Here is an 18,288-nt window from a genome sequence, read left to right as displayed (position 1 = left end):
AAACAAACAATAAGCTAAAGCTCTGGTCAAACAAACAATAAGAGAAACAAACAATAAGAGAAAGAAGACAGGGTAAGCACTGGTCAAACAACTGAAAGTTTCTTTATATGAATAAAAAGATTATATACCGAGTAATTATTAAATTCATGAGGGTTACATATAAAAACCGTCATACACTCAGGAGTGAACAATGAACAAGCTCGCTTCGTTTGCAAGTTGTTTCCTTCGTTCGGCGCACTGCAGTAATCCATGTATGTCGTCCGATTTTTTCGTACCATTTTCCTGTGAATCCGCAGAATTTCACTGGTGGCATCAACCCTTTCGTGTTTACATTGCTGTCGTGACAGTTAACAATACAATCATAATTTCCGGCCATCCGAAGAGGCGCCATCGCAAACAAGAGACATTTCCCACGCAGCGCGAACTGAACGCGGGCGCGACCGTTAAGGGAAGCGGCGGAGGAAACCTACACCCGTTCGAGGTGAAATTGTATCGCCAGGGGAGAAACGAGCGCTGGCGTCTAGGATGAAACTTGGCGTGCGGACGTCCATAAACGTTCTCGCCAACGTGACCTAGCCTGTGCATGCACGTGCTCACGCTACGCCGGTCTATTGATGTGCCTTAACCGAACAACATTTTCTCTTACTTTCACTAGTTCAAATTTTGTATAATACGAGCTTTTATAGCTTCCACATGGAATTCGAATTCACAACCTTTTACTGTAAACAAATATGACAAAAGGAAACACTGACACCTTCTCTACACGAACGTTCAGCAATCAGGTTTCAGTAGAAAATGAACAACAAACTAAAAAGTACTCGAGTCTCGCTAACAGAGAACACTGACAGCTTAAAATGTACAGTGCGCTCTTCTTTACATCTCAGCCTTTTCAGATTCTCATCACGCTACTTGATTTCATGGCAAAGAAGACAAAAAAATGAATACTAAAATAACAAATAATAGAATGTTTTTTCAGAGTACCGTGTTCTTAATCGCTTGGTGTTCACAAACACACCCTTTAAGATTAATTCGAGCGGGTCTCCCATACTCATGTCTACGGGTTGTTCAGTCGCGGCACCTGTACAAAGCCGATCTGCCCAAAGTACCTACAGTGCCGCGTCTTTCCACACGCTGCCTCCAAACACTCGGGGAGCGGCGCATTCATGAACCCACGTGCACACTGCCCTTCCGTTCACTAGGCAGTTGCTTTTCTTTCCGCCAGAAAGTGAACGGCCAGTGTAGCAGACTTTCAAGCGTACCCAATGCTTCGCTCGGTTCCTTTGCTTACAATGCCTTGTCACCCCTGAGACCAAGAGGAATTTGCGGCGTCTGAATTTCTGTGAAATCTTTTCTGTTCTGATTCTAGATTTCAACAACTGCCTAAGTTTCGATCTACTCTACTCCGCTTTTTCCTAACATTTGGCAGTTGGCAGCTCGTATCACCGCCCGAGTCGGACTTTCTTGCCTTGTGCTTTCATCATTTGCCTTCAGCATGGCTCGCAAATCTTGTGGTCCTGGCACTTGTATGCACAGGTATAGCTGCCTTCTCTTCGCAACGATATCACTCCGGGCCACAAAACCAAGCTATGCGCGTGGTCGTCGCTAGATATCTGTCCTTCTGACAGAGCACGACTGCATCTGACGCCATCTGTGCTAGGTAGTGTACAGGTCGGTATAGAATTCTTCCACAGCATTTCACTATGTCTTCTGAATTGCTGATGATATTACCGTGCTTATCTTTCAGTGCATACATCTTGGCTTGTTATATTCCCAGTATTTTTCTCACTGATTTAATGCTGCATTCATATTTTACTCCTGCCTCAGTCTTTCTCACGTTATAATTTCAAATATCCCTTATTTTCTCCTTGTTGATCAGTTTTTACAATTCTGCAAATTCTATCTGATCTCTTGAGTTGGACACTTTCATGCTTTGTCATTTCTTTATTAGGTCCTTTGTTACTTGGGAGAGCTTACCTACTGGTTGCCTTAGTGCCTTACCTCCCACTTCAATTGCTGCTTCCGAGGCTAGCTTAGTTACGGTTTCATTGATTACCTCCATGTCATCTTCATCTCTGTTCTAAAGCTGCATATTTGTTTGCAAACACTAGCCTGTATTGGTCTGCTTTTACCCTTACTGCGTCAAAGTTGGCCTGTTTCTTCTTGTCTAATTTTACTCTTTCTCTCATCATGTTGAGGGAAATCTTAAACCTCACTAACCTATGATCATTGCACTTTACCCTGCCTAACACTTCATCCTGCACTTTGCTGGGATCGGTAGAAAGTGTGAAATCTATTTAATTTATTTTTTCTGCATTAGGGCTTTTCCACATCCACTTTTTGTTGCTATACTTTCTGAAGAAGGTGTTCATTATTCGCAGTTTATTCCTTTCTGCGTAATCTACCAACATCTCTCCTCTAGTGTTTCTAAAATCGATGCTGTATTCACAATTGCTTGTTCACCAGCCTGCTTTTCCCCCACTTCTGCATTAAAGTCACCCATTACTACAGTATACCTAGTTTACACTTTTCTCATCGCAAATGCCACATCTTTATAAAACTGATATATTTCATCATCGTGACTGGAGGTGGGAAGCGTAGGCTTGTACTACCTTTATTCTATACCTCTTATTAAGTTTTATTACACCTACTGCTACCCTCTCATTAATGCTATAGAATTCGTCAATGTTGCTTGCTATGTCCTTATGGATTAGGAATCCTCCATACTGCTTCTTTTCTGGAAGTCCTCTATAGCAGAGGACGTGGCCATTAGTTGACACTGTATAAGCCTCACCAGTTCTTCTAACCTCATTAAGGCCAATGATATCCCAAACAATGTCCGATAGTTCCTCAAAGAGTCCTGCTAGGCTAGCTTCACTCGAGACAGTTCAGGTGTTGAATGCTGCCAGGGTCAGTTTCCGTTGTCGGCCTGTCCGTGTCCAGAGACCTGCCCAAGGCGAAGGTTAGACCTGTAGTAGCCATACGCGGAAACAAAATCTGCCTGCCTCTTTTCAACGTTAAACTTTCTACCCATGTGCTACCCGCTGGTACTGTGCTTGCCACTGTGTCGTTGTTGCCGGAATGCAATATTTCTGTGTTAGTCATCGAAGGCCCTCAGTGTTTCCTGCTCTCTCACAGCCATCACGTCACCATGTGCCAATTTTAAAAAAAAATTATATGTGCAGATCTCCCGCTTACGCAAGCAGAAGATCGTCATCGGCTCTTGCTGTCGTATACCAACACCTTGATCTCGAAAATTGCCCTTTAGGCCAGACAACAGTTGTTAAGTACTACATCTATACCAGCGAGCCTAAACTGTTTCACCGGCGCCTTTATCATTTTTCTGCCGCCAATCAAAGTAGAGGTCGATGAAATGCTGACTAAGGACACCATCGAACTGTCCTCTAGTCTATGGGCTGCTCCTGTCGTGCTGGCGTATGACCGATATGCTTTCAAGCTTTCAATGTATGTCTCTGCCGACCACCGCAATTGCTGATTGCCACTTTGCCTCATGTTACCTTCGCCTACAACTTGTCCAGGCATGACACCACTGGCTACTCACCATTTTATCTTTTCTGTGGATGTGAACCTTCTCTGCCCGTCGGCACTTCCCACTGCTCTAAACTCATCCACTACGTACATTTGGGATGCCATAGCACGCACCGACATAGCTCGCCAGATTGCTCGTGAACGCCTCACAGTGTCCTAGGCTTCCCAAAAAGCCCTGTATGACAGTCACCACAAAGACGTTTGTTACTCCCCAGGTGCCCTCATGCTGCTGTGGTTTCCGTCCTGCCATATCGGGCTCTCAGAAAAGCTATTGTCCTGCTACAACGATCCTTACAGAGTGCTACGTCAAGTCAGCGACGTCATATATGCAATCGAACCAGTCGTCAAGCCAGCGCCATCTATGCCACTGCCCTCCACTGTCCTGCACATTGTGAGAATACGCCGCACATACATGTCGGATCCCTCTGGTGTGTCATAACTAGAGGCCCTAGTTTTCCGCGATTCCGCAGAAAATCACGGAATTGATGCGTTTTCTCGGAAATGCGATTTAAAAAAAAAGGTTGCTTTTTGAAGCAGCAGCGAAACGCTGTTTCTCGCAGTTTTCACAAGATGGCACTATGTGTCTTAAACATAACAGATAAAGTGAAAGCTGCCAAAGGTGACGGAAAAGTAGACTATCAGGGTGTCTACCAACCGGGAAAACCGGGAATTCTCAGGGATTTTCAATAGTCTGAAAAAACTTAGGGAAAACTCAGGGAATTTGCGCTTCTATCAGGGAAAATGAGCTGTAATTTTATTGAAAGGGAAAGAAAGTCGCGGTAAAGCTGGCTCGAGTAGGAGGAGTTGCCAGTGTTTAGTCAACGACCGACTTTCCGTACGCCCGATAATTCGGACGGCTTCGCGGCACCACCACGTACCCCATAGAGCCTATTTATAATGTCTGAAATTTCGGATGCAAGAACCCGAATGCAAGTCCGAAAAATCGCCATCCGATTTTCCGGACTTTTTGCCGTCGTGGCAAGTCCGAAACGGCGTTAATAAAACCACCACCACCGCCGTCGTTTTGATTACCTCGTCGCTCCTCGAACCGGCGCTCTCGCACGCAGATCCGCTGGCAGCCGTGGCCACCACCGCAGCAATGCTAGGCCTAGCTGCTTCTGCGTTCGCTATTAAGCTTCTTGCCGTTCTGTGCCGTGTTTTTCATTGAAAGAATTCGCCGCTGTCAGCATTGGCACCGACTCCGCCTTTGTGGTCCACGCGATTGGCTTCGAAGCTCGGAAAGCACGGCGCGTTGCATAGTGCTGGTTGCCGAGAGTCAGCTTCGCCTCACTACAGCAATATAACGCGGTGAAGCTCAACAAGCGTGGGAAGGGGCAATTGTCACTGGACACTTGTATTCACGTGTCACAGAATGTATTCCTTAACTAAACGCGCGTGCACCTGCTGCCTCCTGTCACAGGATGAGCACCGATGTGCCTAATAAGTGTACTGGCAGGCCTTTCAGAGCTTTTTCTGATGTGCTGCGGCAGTAAAAGATATGCAGTGGTGTACCAACTATTTCTAGAGTGTGTGTGTGTGTGTGTGTGTGTGTGTATCATCATCATCATCAGCCTATTCATGTCCACTGCAGGACGAAGGCCTCTCCCTGCGATCTCCAATTACCCCTGTCCTGCGCGAACAAATTCCAAATAGCACCCACAAATTTCCTAATTTCGTCACTCCATCTAGTCTTTTGCGGTCCTCTACTGCGGTTCCCTTCTCTTGGTACGGTAGCAGTGGCTACGATAGCAGTAGCATGATAATTTCAGCTCAGTAGCTAATCAGGCTCATCAGAATCAGGCCTGAATAATCTCAGTAGCTACGATAGCAGTAGCGTGATAATTTCGAACACGTGTTCACAATTTTTTGATGCTGTATTTGATCAACATGCATTTACCATCGCACATAAACTTGGCGCATTGTTCCCCTTATGTTCGCACAATTTTATCTCAGTTATTGTAATTATGCAAGCGCAGTAGTCCAAGTCTTACACCGCTTGTACAACAGACTAATAAGGCTATGGACCACTTGCATACCTATTCTACTGGAAAATGCGCATTTAACCCACCCATTTGGAGCATTGCTGACACCTTATCCATACCATGCCTCTAATTTCCCCTAGAAAAAACATGATGCCTTGTTTAGCTCACCAAGAACACCGGAGAAATAAACTCCGAATCTCGTAATATCCCCTTCAGTCACCGCATAACATATGTGGACACAACTTATTTTTTCCATTACTGTGTAGTAGTTACAAGGAATAGACAGTGAACATTAGGCTTTGAGTAAATTGCACATTCTGCTCTCTTAAGTTACGCCCATTCCACTTCTCAGTGAAATGTATCGCTTCAAACGGTCGCTTTCACGAAGGCATTGCTCTCTTTGACGTCCCTTCAAAGAGGGCCTTCGTGAAAGCGAAGTAGGGGGTTTCAGTAGTAATTGCTGTAGTGGGTGACAGAGTGACGGAGACGATCCAAGAGCACGTACCGCACTGGTTTATTTCAGTGACAGCAAACTATATATATAGGCTGCTTGCCTATGACATATCATAAAAGAACGAATCATGTTTGACACGTGTGGCACAGCACTTCATATCACTTCTCCCTTCTTTCTTTTAAAACTGCAGTTTTTGCACGGGTCTTCGTTGTCGGGTAGACCTCCGTAAGACCGGCAGACTTGGGGGACAGAGAGCCTGTTCGGCTGGGAGAGACGTTGTAGGTGTTGTCGAAGAAATAGGCGCGGCGCTGGTTGGTTCTGGAGTTGCCAGGCTGCACCGGCCTTCTGGCATTGACTGGGCCGATTCTTGTTGTCCGGGCTGGGTTGAAGCGAGTCGGGAGCCTCCGATTTTGGGGTCACAGGTGACAAAGGCACGCGACGGAAAATTTGGTTGAAGTGACGCCTGGCTTGGCCATCTGGAGTGTCGACCGTTACCAGCCGTGAACCCTCTGTGCTCTTGACGATGTCTGACGCCAACGCTTGCCTTGGCCAAAGTTGCGCACCCACACCTGGTCGCCGGACTGGAATCTGGGAGGCTGCGAGTAACTTCGAGGTAGAGAAGGGACGCAAGTGTCCAAGCGCGAATGAATTTGGTAGTTCAGCAGCATCTCTGAAGGAGACTTGCCGCACGGTAGTGGCGTACGTCGATAGCCTAGCAGCACTCGCGCTAGTTTTGTTTCGAGATCGTTCACCATCGAGTGCTTAAGTAGGCCATCCTTTATTGTGCGGACCGCACGCTCTGCCAGACCACTAGATTGTGGGTGGTACGGCGCACTACGTAGATGAGTTATGTTGTTGACAGTCATGAACTGGGAAAACTGCTGACTTACAAACTGAGGCCCGTTATCTGATACAACTGTTTGTGGCAAGCCAAAACGAGCAAACAGTTCTCGAAGCCGCGCGATTGTGACTTCTGTGGTCGCCGACTTGACGGGAAGTGCCTCAATCCATTTAGTATGCGAGTCGACGACTATCAACAGCATGCGTGCCTCTATTGGTCCGGCATAATCAATGTGAAGCCTTGACCATTTGGTTCCCGTTTCTAGCCAACAGATAGGAACCTGTCAATGGGGCATTGGCTGAGCTTGTACACATGAGATGCACGAACATGCAAGGCTTTCGATCTCGCCATCCAACCCAGACCACCAGAACAGCGTCTGAGCCAGTCTTTTCATCGCAGATGCACCCTGGTGTGACCGATGTAGCTCAGCGAGCATGGAGACTCGCGCTTTGCGGGCTACGACGATGCGATGACCCCAGTAGAGCAGGCTTGCTACGCTTGACAGCTCCAGTCTTCTGCAAAAATAAGGTTGATGGTGATTGTGACACGGTGACAAGCGTTTAGGCCATCCATTCAGTACAAAGTGCTGCACAACGCTAAGGTTTTCATCTCCGTTTGTCAGCGCCCGTATGGCATCCACTGGCACGAACGAGCTGTCAAGGGTCTCTGAAGACAGCACGTATTCTGGTAAAGTGCCCGATCGACAAATATCTGTTATCGGCACGGGCAAGCGGCTGAGTGCGTCCGCGTTGGCGTTTTCCTTGCTGGCCTTGTACTCTATGCGGTAGCTATATTGGCTTAGAAACAGAGCCCATCTCTGAATACGTGCCGACGCCATTGGGGGCACAGGTCGGTCTTCTTGTAGAAGTCCCACCAGTAGTTGGTGGTCTCTGACCAATACAAACTCGTGGCCCAGCAGGTAGTATCGAAACTTTGTTAGTCTGAATACCAGTGCAAGCGCTTCCTTCTCGAGCTGAGAATAATTATTTTCAGCGTGTGTTAACGTGCGTGAACGGAAGGCAATGGGCTTATCCAATTTCCCAATTCGGTGCGAGATTATGGCACCTAAACCCGAAGGTGACGCATCGCATTCCAAGTGCACTGGTTGGTTGGGGTCGAAATACGTCAGAACAGGCGAACTCAGAAGTGTTTGCTTAGCCTTGAGATATGAATTTTCTTGCGCCGTTCCCCAGTGCCATTTAAGCTCTTTTTCAAGCAGAAGATACAACGGGGCCAGCATCGTTGACATGTGTGGCAAGAACCGGTGATAATAAGTCAACAGACCAAAAACGAGCGCAGTTCGCTCACATTCGTAGGCCGTGGCGAGTCGCGTATTGCTGCTAGGTTCTTCTCAAGCGGATGCAAGCAGTCTTTGTCAATGCGATGGCCTAGGTAGATGATTGAGTCTTTGCAAAAATGGCATTTTTCGGCCTTCAGCTTGATGCCATTTTCTTGAAGCCTGCACAAAACGTCCCGAAGCACTGAGCCATTGTCGTCTTGATGTTCCGCTATCAAACATCGTCCAAATACACCTGCACGGCTGGAAGACCGGCCGGGACCGCTTCCATGCGCCGCTGAAAAATCGCGGGAGTCGAGGCAACTCCAAATGGAAGACGGTTATAGCAGAACAACCCCTTGTGGGTGTTTATCATGGCCAGCTTCCTCGCCTCCTCATCCAAAAGGAGTTGGTCATATGCATCCTTAAGGTCCAGTGTTGTGAAAGATTATCTCCCACGTAGTGACGTGAAAATGTCTTCAATGTTTGGTAAAGGGTACTTCTCAGTTATGCAGGCAGCATTTATTGTGGTTTTGAAATCACCGCAGATGCGAAAGGACCCGTCTTTCTTCAGTACTGGTACGATTGGCGCCGCCCACTCAGAATGTGCTATGGGCGATAATATGCCTTGCTCTACTAAACGGTCCAGCTCAGTTTACACTTTTTCACGAAGAGCATAAGGAATTGACCGCGCCTTGTGGAACTTCGGTTGGGCGCCTTCTCGAATGTGGAATTTCACAGGTGGCCCCTGAATGTTTCCCAGTCCTGGCTCAAAAAGGGCGGGAAACTCGGTCCTGAGGCTGTCGGGATCTGCTGACGTCGATTGAACCGTAGCGAGAAACCCGGACGGCAAAAGCGAGAACGCTTGGATTAAGTCCCTTCCGCAAAGGCTGGGACCCGAGCAGCCTGTAACTATCAATGCCGCAGGTACAGTCTTCCCCGCAAAAATGGGCTTCAAGGTGCAGTTCACCGACAATGGGTAGCTTGCCCAAGTAACAGCTGAGTGTGTGTTTGCATTTCGGTAAGCGTGGCCAACTCAGACGGTGCTTTAGATGCACCTCCTGCGGAATGATAGAAAACGGTGATCCCGTGTCAACAATCATGTTCAAGGGCACGCCACCCCAGCGGATAACTCTGCGGAAAGCCTGGAGCAAAGCTTTCTTTTCCCGTGATTCCTGCAATGTGAAGACTGATGAAATATCGCCTTCCTCCGTTTCGGATACAGCGCTCTCATAATGAACAGCGTTAGTGACGCCATCGCGCCTACGACCAGCCCGGAGCCCCGATTGGGAGTGGCATTTTCTTGCGAAATGACCAGTCTTCCGACAGCGAAAACACTGCTCCTTTTTGTGCGGACAGTCGCTTGCTTCGTGATCGTAGTTTCTGCAGCGTGCGCACTCAGTATGGCTTTGCTTATCTTTGGTGAAGGTCTGATATCGGCGCGATTTACTCGCTACAGTGCACACCGCTGCCTCATTATCAGGTCTAGTCATGGCGCTTACTTCCAGCGCGGCTGTCTCTGCCGCTATGGCAATCGTTTCAGCTTGGGCAAGTGTGAGCTCAGTTTTTTCAAGCAGCGTCTGCTGCACCGCCCGATTTCGGATGCCACAAACAATGCGGCCCCATAACATACGGTCCAAACTGGTGCCGAAGTGACAATTATCCGCAAGCTTGCGTAGCTCAACAACATAGTCCCGGACAGATTCGTTTGCAGCCTGGTCCCTTGTAAAGAACTTGTAACTTGCGGCAACCTCATTAGTCTTCGGTGCATAGTGGTTATTTAGGATGGTAAGTGCATCCTTGTAACTCAGGCCATTTACTTTCTGGGGGGCGCAGTGTCCAGCAAGAACACCTACCGTCTTCGTTGACAGTGTCGAAACCAAGAGCGCCCTTTTTTTGTCATCTGTCTTAATATCATTTGCTTCAAAAATGCCTCCAGTCGGGTCAAGTAAATATCCCACTTATCTTGATTTTCGTCGAAACTTGGGGTACCGAGGTTCGTAGCCAGGGCCCTGACCGCCGATGCTCTGTAGACTCGATTACTTTCAGTACCCAGCAGGACTCCCAGCGCTACCGAGACACCACTGTTCGTGGCGGGGGCTCCGCGGGGTGGTCACCCTCGTTGCCACTGTTGTAGCGGGTGACAGAGTGACGGAGACGATCCAAGAGCACGTACCGCACTGGTTTATTTCAGTGACAGCGAACTATATATATAGGCTGCTTGCCTATGATGTAACATAAGAAGAACGAATCATGTTTCACACGTGTGGCCCAGCACTTCATATCAGTAATCGCAAAAGATCTTTTTTTCCCTTGTTGTAATGCTTGGGCCCAATAATTGACCTTTGCAAGCAATTTGAGCGCGTGATTCAATATATTTATTGAAGAAATGTAGCAAGGCTCACTGTACAATTAATGAATATTAGTTACTATGTATATTTACGATGGGTCACTATAAAATTCAGAGGCATTCTCCCGCCTTGACTTGCCTTTTATATGGATTCTCCAGCACCTTGGGATAAAATTGATAGAAATAGCTCATCTTGGAAAATATTTGCTTCTGTATGCATTTCGTTTTTATTCGTATTTCAGAATGTCTCACTGAGTTTTACGTATTTTTTCCAATATATCTTTTTTTCGCTTTGCATTTTACTAACTCCTCCATTCTGTTTTCCTTTTTAATAAAATAAACACTACCTCTTACTTTTCAAGCTGGATTAAGTCATTTTTAAAAAATTTTTTAGCATGCTTACTAGAGAGTGACACCACCGGGTGACATGGTGTCAGCCCTTCCCTTCACAGAAAACAAAGTTCTGTGTCTCTCAGGGAATTTGGCAAAGGCACTCAGGGAAAACCTGGAAAACTCAGGGAATTTGGAAATGTCAACTTCGTAGACACCCTGGTAGTGTTTTCTTAGTAATTAATAGTAAGAGTCTTTCTATTGCCTTGGCACCTTTTACTGATGAAATTTAATTTCATATGAAAATATTCTCGCCTTGTAAAAAAAATTGGCTAGCTGGCGCAGCTACCACGCGAATCAAAGGGCTCAGCCATAGCCGTAGTCATCAATCCATCCAACGTTTGCTTCAACAGAAAGTGCGTCATTTTACCGTTTGCTTTGTGTTTCGAGTTGGTAATCAAGATGGCTCCCACAGGATCTCATTTGAGCAAGACGACAGCCATTGAACGTGCTCGAGAATACAAGAATGCCAGCTTTTACAAAGATGCAAGAGTCCTTTTTTTGCCGAGTTTGTGCGAGAGCAGTTGATCATCGGCGCAAGTCAACTATTGACGAGCACATCGAGAGCAACCATCATCGTAAGAATGCAGAAGCAAGAGACTCATCCAAGCGAAAAAGTGGTGAGGAATCATCAGAAGACGGCACAGGGGGTTCAGGAACACTGAGAACGCAAAGCTGACTGCAAAAGCTGGAATCTGCAATCACCACTGGCGAGGCGAGACACAACATTGTGCTCGAATTCCTCGATGTGCTAATATCTGCGAATATTCCCCTAGAGAAGGTTGACAATCTGAAACTGAGAACGTTTCTGCAGACACACGTTCGGAATGGCGATTCAGTGCCTGAATCTGATGCGCTCCGCCGCCAACCTCCAGAATTGTTTGAGAAGCACGAAACAGCTTTGAAAGCTATGTTTCAAGGTACCATGGTGTCGGTAATTACCGATGAAACCACCGATGACCGATCAAAATCAGTTGTGAACATGTTCGTCCAGTCAGCCAGAAGCGCGAGTGCTTCGCTACAACCTGTACTTGTGGAAGGTAAATTCGTGGATGAAGTGAACTCGTCTGGGATAGGGAACATTGTAATGAGAACACTGACAAAGTACGGTATTGGACTCGAGGACATAACGGGCTTTCTAAGCAATAACGCTGCTTATATGGTGAAATTATTTAATGAGTGCATAAAGCCACTGTGCGAAGGTGCTGTTCACATTACATGTGTAGCCCATACAGTAAACATTGTAGGCAGTACATTGCAGGTATCCTTTCCCTTAGTGGACAAATTTGTTGCCTGTATGAAGAAGGCGTTCTGGCTTTCGAGTAGGAAGAGAGCTTTCTATAAATCTCATCTAGAAAAGTGCGGGATTCAGTGTGCCAAAACTCCTCCAGCACCTGTCAAAAGTAGGTGGAATTCGTGGATTGCGGGGGGGGAAGCTGTTGAGCAGCATTCTGCGTACTTTGAGTACTATCCTTCTTTGCTAAGGCAAGTTCATGAAAGGTATGGAGAAACTGCATGCGTTGATTCTCCTCTGAAACCTTTGAATGAGCCCTCAACTGAGGTTAGCTACAGCATGCGGTGCATTGCAGTGTTTGGTAAAAAAAGTTGCCACCCTGCTGAAAGCAGCTGAAAGTCAGCGTGCAGCCTGTCATAAAGCGTACAATGCTTTGTTTGTATTCGGGAAATATTTGGAAGCAGCTGCACAGGAAGATTTTGAAACACAACTGAAGAAAGAAAATATTGCACATGACGAGGCCTATCGGATTGCAAACAAAATGAAGGCTGTAATGAGTAAAGTAAGTAGCAAAGCATTAGTGTATTTGGAGAAGTCTGACACTTGGAAGTTGAAGAGTGTGAGGTACTTTGATCCTCTGCAAGTCGGGAGCTTCTCAGAGAAGAGGTCAGAGTTTGCAGGTGTGCCTGCACTTAGGAAAGAGTCACCAGCGCTAGCTGCTGAATGGCAAGCGTACCTCAAGTCTGCCCAAGAACTCAAGTCTAGTAACAAGGACTTAGTGCCGTTTCTTTCTAAACAAGAAAATCCAGGTGTAGATTTTGATGTTCTGGCTTTCTGGGCAGGGATCTGGCAGAGATGTTCTGGCTTTCTTCATTTGCCCTTAAATACCTGTCAATGCCGATCAACTCTCTTGATGCAGAAAGATAATTCACTCGCTATGGTGACATTGTGTCCCACAAGCGCCATTCTCTTAGCGAAGAGAGTACAAAGCATCATCTGATGCCCAGCCACAACAGCTTCCTTCAGTTTTAAATATGCAAGCATGTTTGGAGTCTGAAAGTCTTAATAAATAAACTGTTACGTGTACCTTATGTCTGTTCATTGTTACCGTGGAATTTTGCAGATTTATCTATCTTAATTTGCAGAATTTCAAATTTTCCACTGCATAAAGTTTGGGGCTCTAGTCATAACAAGCACTGGGTCGGCACTATTGCCCAGGAGGGGAGGGGCATAAAAATTACATTATGGGGTTTTATGGGCCAAAACCACTTTCTGATTATGAGGCATGCCGTAGCAGAGGACTCCGGAAATTTTGACCACCTGGGGTTCTTTAACACGCACCTAAATCTACGTACATGGCTGTTTTCGCATTTCACCCCCATCGTAATGTGGCTGCTGTGGCCGGGATTCGATCCCGCGACCTCGTGCTCAGCTGCCCAACACCATAGTAACTGAGCAACCATGGTGAGTGGGACGGGAATAGTGCCATCAGACAGTGAATGGGCTGCTACTGCCATTCGGATGAAGATGTTGGCAATGAAGTAGCCAGAGGCACGTGAAAGCCTTGCATCCGTCGCTGCTGCTTGTGGCTTCTGTAGCCTTGCACACCCGGCGACAAAGATTTATAGACCACGAGATCTCGGAAAACGTTCAATTCCCGAGCAGCCTGTAGCAGTAGCCAGTAAAATTGCATGCGGCATTGTTGTTAGCATATTCTAAAGTCGGATACAGCTTTAGAAAAAAGGGGGCGTTTACTCCTCCGAGGCAGAGGCACACTAGCATCTACCAATGGGCGCGCACTCTGGACTAACGTCCTGAGCCGGACGGCCAGTGACCCTGCCGACGGAGAAGATGGCCGCCCGCGCTTCGAACTGGGCGAACTCGCGTTAGCTGTGTGCTTCAGCCCCTCGTCAGAGTGAATTCCAGAACTGTTTGTGATGGTCTATCATGCCGGAAATATTACTGCGAGCTTACGATGCGGCATTTGTACTGCGTGCGTTTATTCTGAGCCGTGACCCGGCGAAGGAACATTGCAGCGAGCATCGCTGGCGCTTCGCTACGCTTTGCCTGAAAACAGGATCCCGCGGCGACCGCTACGAACACACATCCTGCGTGTTTGTACCATGTTGTCTTATTTCGCTCCCGAGTGAAGTTACGACGAGAAAAGTTTTACGAAGACTGGTGCCTACTATTAGCGGCGGGTGTGTTCGTCTACTGTGTCGCTGCGTTTTTCGTCGGGCGGGGTGAAGTGATGGAGCAAAACCATTCTCAGGAGAAATCAAAAAAGTGTGCGTGCATGAAAGAAACCTACGAGTGTCTCAACAGAAAATATTTGCATAAGAAGCCTTCAACGCAAAGATTTGCCGCCGTCAACTTAGTGTGAACGATCGTTGTCAGCAGCGAGATAGCCGAGCGTCTAGCGACTGTGTTCGAGTGTTGTGTAGCACCGTCGATTGTTTTCCACCAATGCTCACTGCACGCGCAAGCTGTAAAATACGTGCTGTGAAATTGCGAAATCACAAAACAAAAAGAAATATAAATTTTATGCTATTTAAAACCAAGTCTACTTACTTAACACGATGAATGAAGCATTTTTGTACCTTGCCTCGACCGTATTCTCGCCCCAGGTTTGCAATGGTTGCGATAAATGCATTGTTTTATATAAGTACTTCTTCAATAGTAACTGATTCATTTTAATCATGGAAAACAGGTAGTAGATACACTGTGTACATGTGAACAAGCGCAAAAGCCTTGCAGAGATGCTCCTTCTACTTTTGTCACTTGCAATGAAGCTAAAGAGCAGACGACGGGCAGCGTTGTAGAAGGCACGGGGTTATTTTTCTGTTGCTATCCGGCATGTGCTGTAGCACAGTAGAGTTCTACTAAACCAGTAATCAAAATACAAATGTCTTTATACCGAGAATTACGCGTTTCAAGAGCACGATTTTTCGATCGGGGCATTTTAGTCGTGGAGGCAAACGGATATTGCGCTTCGGTTATCTGGGCGGGGCCTCCCCTTTTTTCTAAAGTTGTATCCGACTATAGTCGAAGCCCGAAATGCAAATACCAGGCGCCATTGTGAGGTTGCAGAGATATTCAGCTTTCTCTCAGAGTTCATGGTCTGTAATATTTTGTGGCTGGGTGTACGTAGTAATAATTCCTAAATACATGTTGCTGTAACAATATATTGATTTGGAATATTAAAAGTTGTGAAAACAGCAGTTGTCTATCTGCCATCTTTTGTCGTTGTACTATTTAACAAGAAAAGGAGCTGGGCAGGTCATGTAATGCATAGGGCAGATAACTGGGATTCTAATGGAGTTACAGAGTGGGTGCCAAGGGAAGGGAAGTATAGTTGACGATGCCAAAAATTAAGTGGTGTGATGAAATTAGGAAACTTGCACATATAAATCGGATTCAGCTAGTGCAATGTATGGGTAATTGGTACAGGATGTGCGGATATCAACCTTTTGGAATATGAACTGAGTATGAATATTAGGTATTGTATTGACACGTGTACTTATCTTTATCGGGCGACCACGTTTCGCCGCTTAAGAAATGTAATCGCACAGCGAGGGACGCGCCTGCATGTATCCGACGTTTCTGGAAAGTTATCGATGCTTCTACCCGGTTGTCTGTTGTCGCCGAACCTTGTGTTATCTGATTCCATCGCGTAACGCGAATGGTGTAGAACATTGTGGAAGGCACGCGGGTCCGAACCATTAGTCTCGAACATTCGACGACTGCTCTATAAAAGCCGACGCGCTTGACCCGCTGATCAGATTTCCGACGATCACCGACCGTGTTCGCCGCTATTGTTGTGCTATAAGTGTAGCCTGTTTTGTGGGCACAGGTTCGCCCAATAAAAGCTAGTTTTGTATTCCACCGTACTGCTTCTTTCTTCACCGTCACTACCACGTGACAGTATGTTGAATTAAACATGGAATATTCAAATACAGATACTTATAACAGCAGGAATATTAATTTTGGCATAATTAGGTGGCATGGCTGTACTGACAGGTGAAAAAAAAAATAAGACAGCACAACTATCAAGAACAAATTATCGCTTTTTAATGCAAGATTACTAACTGTCATTGAAGAGCTGCACAAACCACCTCTCGGCAACTTTTGAGCCTGGTTGAAAGCAAGCTCGCCAAGGAATTACGACTGCCGCATGACTGGCTTTTTATAAACACTAATTAAATTGTTGCCAAAAAAAGATGAGTCCTAGTTGTAGAAAAAGGACTGAAGGACTTGTGTGCCGTCTACAAATGTAAAAGGACCCATCGCAAGGAAAACACCAGAACTAGACTGTCAGAAACACTAAATGACATGCAGGAAATCTGAGGTTGTCACACTGGGTTCCAAAAGTGAATACAAAGCTTGCATTTTATTTTTACGTTGGATCAAGGATTTCTGTCTGACTTCTGATGATTTGTGATATTTTCTTTAACTGACTGAGAACAATAACTATACGTTACCATTCATTTGTTGGGAAATGTTTGGTCAGTTTCGGCATTCGAAAATTGAATAGTTCCTTTCCGAATATGAATAGCATGCAGTAGTTGATTCATGTTTTAAACTTCAGGTATTTGCCCTCCCCTAGTAATAATTGGAGTTCATCGGGAGAGGCCTTCGTCGTGCAGTGGACATAAAAATAGGCTGATGGTGATGCTAATACAGAATTCCGAGGTATTCAAGCGTTTTCAAGCACTTCAAGTACAGTAAAACCTCATCATGATGAAGTTAAAGGGAGGAGCCAAAAATACTCCGTTATATCCCATATTGCATGCTGCAAATATGATTCTCTGCGGGGGATTTCAAAGGCAATTTCGCTTGCTTTGTTATGTCTATTGTTTCGCTGCATCCTGTTTCGTCATTACAAGATTTGACTATCTCTTCCACTTAACACTTTTCTCATTCTTTGCTCATGCCTTTGGTAATGCTGGGTATTGGTATACTGGCCTGGTTGCCTCGCCTGTTATGTGGTATTTAGCAGTCAGGCTGCGCTTGGTGAAGAAAGCTCCTGCGAAATCATTTATGAGGTCTTGTATCAGTTTATTGTGTGCTGGCAACAGAATTGGGCTGATTGCAACTGATGCTGTAATATCATGCATTAATTACCTCAGCATAAGACAGTAAGATTAGGCCACACAAGTTGCGCTTTATTAAAACTACAGAAAGGTTGCATTTTTAGCATAAAGCTGGAATTCACACTTTCTATAACTGAGGTTTTTAGCGCACGAAAAGGGACGAAAGACAGTGGCAAGACGCGGACACAGCGCTAACTTCCAACAATTGTTTTATTCCACGAAGTGGTACACATATATTCATGGAATAAAACAATTGTTGGAAGTTAGCGCTGTGTCCGCGTCTTGCCACTGTCTTCTGTCCCTTTTCATGCGCTAAAAAAACCTCAGTTATGGAATACCAACATGCCCTAACCTACGCTCTTTCAAGTTACACTTTCTAAATTTGTGAGCAATATATCGTTTACACCTGTCACTGAGATGAACCTGTGCCATGCAAATACTTTCATCTGCTTAAGTTGGCATCTGCTGGAATTGTTGAATGCTTCATTTTTTACATGGATCACCTTACATAAGAAACTGTCTCTGTAGCTTGCTGTTTTTGAAGGTCCTCTCACAAGTCTATCGGCACTTTGGTATTACTACCTAGGTCTGTAGAAAGGCATTGTGCTGGCATGGTGGCTGTGCTCACAACCACATTTTTGGGCTGTCTTCTCCATGGTCATTGCTTGAATGTGAGCAGTACGCAGTTGTAGAAAAGTCCTGCCAAAAAACCTAATGCCATGCATCAGATGACACAATTTCTCTTATGGATGTTCACCTTCTCATTACTTTAATCGCCATCTGCTGAGCACCAAGTCTGGCCTTCTGCATGTGGATGAAACAGAGCACTCTGTGTGTGTTTCTTTGTTTTTGTGTCACATGATTTCATGTGCTTTTTCAAGTCAGTGCGTAGCAATTGTGATGTGGTTAATGCTCTGGCGTATGCTTTTCATCTGCAACTTTTGGGAATACGTAGTGCAACCTTTCTGTTGTTCATTCAAGGGCACACATATTTTTTCCTTGCTGCGCTCGCTGCCTGTGCTCATAGACTTGTGCGAATATTGATGTTTTGATTCAAAGCGAATAGTAATTAATGCCAAATAATTTCGATGTGAATGGTTTGAATAGTTGTGAAATTTGCAT

At 45.8% G+C, this 18,288-nt stretch overlaps 1 protein-coding gene and 1 pseudogene across 3 annotated transcripts in view; both read left to right on the top strand.

Moving 5' to 3' along the window:
- Window positions 1–18,288, top strand: part of Syx5 (syntaxin 5) — a 257,162-nt gene that overhangs the window by 88,669 nt on the left and 150,205 nt on the right. The gene's annotated exons all lie outside the window — the stretch shown is intronic.
- On the top strand, window positions 10,286–13,221 carry LOC142587353 (uncharacterized; annotated as a pseudogene).

The sequence above is a fragment of the Dermacentor variabilis genome, chromosome 7, assembly GCF_050947875.1.
Source record: "Dermacentor variabilis isolate Ectoservices chromosome 7, ASM5094787v1, whole genome shotgun sequence".
Taxonomy (NCBI): domain Eukaryota; kingdom Metazoa; phylum Arthropoda; class Arachnida; order Ixodida; family Ixodidae; genus Dermacentor; species Dermacentor variabilis.
This window is presented reverse-complemented; position numbering and strand designations above follow the sequence as displayed.